Source organism: Ipomoea triloba, chromosome 7 (genome assembly GCF_003576645.1).
Source record: "Ipomoea triloba cultivar NCNSP0323 chromosome 7, ASM357664v1".
NCBI lineage: Eukaryota > Viridiplantae > Streptophyta > Magnoliopsida > Solanales > Convolvulaceae > Ipomoea > Ipomoea triloba.
The window spans coordinates 27,468,706-27,471,271 of NC_044922.1; positions in this window are offsets into that span (position 1 = coordinate 27,468,706).

Consider the following 2,566-nt stretch of genomic DNA (forward strand, 5'->3'; position numbering starts at 1 on the left):
TTACGGACTGACTAGTACATGTGCATATTTACCCATCACAAGTCCCCCACTTCTTGAATCTGCGAGAGTCGTCAGGTTCGAGAAGTAGAATGTGCTCCAGGCGGCTAACTTGTTGCGAGCAAAGTCTCCCTGGCTTGAATGCCTTGATAGTCCGTGATGAACCCCTCAAGTTTGAGTTGAGCAGGAGGGGCGTGATTTACGCGGGTTGCCTCGTTAAAAACCTTAGACTAAGAAAAACCCTATGGGAAAAAACCTAGCTAAGGGAAAAAGAGTACAACCAAAAGCATAATCACTAAAGACGGGTTTGTCCTGTTTGTTTCCGATCGTCGAGCAATGGATCATTTAGCGGATTTTGTTCACATCTTTTCCATGGTTTGGAGATGGGTCTTCCCTTGGTGATACCTTGGTCGTTGACGGACCAATCAAGTTCTCCACGGCTGGGGATGAGGAAGGTAGCACATACGAATCACCGAGTGGTTGACTTGACCAGGCGGATCCAGACCAAATGGGGTGATTGTTACCGGTCAGCTGAGTGATTTTTATGATTTGACCACCTGCGTGTATATTTCCTCCAGTTTGATACTTTGGACTTGCCAAGAACAATGCTCCCACTAGTAGTCTTACATGACCCATTAGCCTTTTTGGATCAACCCACTTTCTCAAAAAACCCAAATTTTTTGTATAAATATCCTCCTACCATCTTCACTTCACCATCAAGACATTCCTAAGCTCTCAATCAAGTGTATCATCAATCACCTCCAAAGCTACCAAGACCAAGCAGGTAAAACATTATAACTTTCTATTTTTTTATTTTTTTTTCGAGATCAGATCTGGAAATGATTTCCAGATCTGATCTCTGCTCCAGTCGCCGGCGACTGGAGCAGAGCCCAGTCGGCGGCGCCAACTGGACGAATCCAGTCGGCGACCGCCGACTGGAGGAAAAAGGCCGGCGACTGCCGACTGGTGCCCAGTCGGCAGTCGTCGGCTTTTTGGGGCGACGTCGAGCAGCCCGCTCGACGTCGACCGAAACGCTCGGTCGACGTCGAGCGGGCTGCTCGACGTCGACCGATCTGGCCGACGTCGAGCGGCCTGCTCGACGTCGACCGGACATGGCCGACGTCGAGCAGGCTGCTCGACGTCGACCGGACATGGCCGACGTCGAGCAGCCTGCTCGACGTCGGCCATCCCCCTCCCCCCTTTTTTTTTTTTTTTTTTTTTTTTATTCTATTTTTTTTTTTTACAAATAAAAAATAACAATAATACATGCTGCGACTAAAAAACTAAACGCTGCAACTAAAAAAAAAATTGATGCCATTTGTTTTGCCGTTGCTTCTTCGCTATGTTGTTTGTCCGTGGTATGTCACCTACATTCCTTTGCTAATGTAGCATGTCGCAAGACAAAAAATGGTGTATGCGCGACTATGACAGCGATGATGAGGATGTTAGTGCGTCTGAGGAATCGAGTAATTCTGACGATGCGCCCCAAGCTCGTTCGCACGTTACCCCGCGATCCAAGCGTTCAAAAATTTCATCAAAGAATTTTGAGGTTCAACTAGGCGAAGGTACCTCCCATAATCCCAAAGAACTCTCAAGAAGTCAAACTGGAGTATCACGTGACTATGTCGACTTGGATTCCGATGGTGCTCGTATCGTTGGAATTGATTTTACCGACAAAGAGGTAGAACAACTCAAGAAGCTAATTGGAAAGGGGATTTCTTACTCAATTGATCGTCGTCCTTCCAACATCATTGATTGCCACCAAAAGAATTGGGTAGGTGTGCATTTTGATTCCTTGAAAGCCGGTTTGCGCATCCCCTTTGACCCGTTCCTTGTTGACTTCGTGAATTATTACGGCATAGTTCCAGGTCAGATAGCACCCAACGCACACCGTATTCTTGCATGCTACCCTCAGATTTGCAAACGTCACCAAGTGCCTTGTACACTAGAACTCTTCAATTTTCTCCATCTGGTAAAGTGCATGGGGAAGAACCATCGCAACGGTTTTGTCATTATCCAATGTCGTGGGACGGCTGGGAAAGTTTCTGACTTGCCTGACAACAACCGCAGATGGAAAGAGAAATTTCTTCGGGTTCGTTTGGATGGTGATCTTCCTTTTAAAAATGAATGGTCTCGTCGGATGCGTAAGTGCGTGGTACCCCCTGAGACTCCAGAGATTCACATTGCTGTTGAGAAGATTAAGTCTGAATGCTATTCTTGGGAGATTTACCACTCCGCAGAGGCTTTTGATGCAGCTCGACTCCCTGCTCCAATTTACGGGGCCCAAGGTTGGATCTTAAACGGTTAGCACATGTCTCCCCTTTTAATCTTTGATTCCTCACACGTTTTGTTATTTCTTATTGACATCCAGGAGCGCCGGATATTGATCCTGAATTAAAGGAACTGCTAGGTGCAGGCGCAAGCGGGAGTAGTCGACCTGGATTGCCAAAGATTATTTTGAAAAAGAAATTTGTACCTCCTACTATCCCCCGTTATGAATTTGGTAGCCCTGGCTTTCCTTCTGCTCCGTTTCCCCCTAAATCACATGGGAAGCGTCCCATAGGTGAGG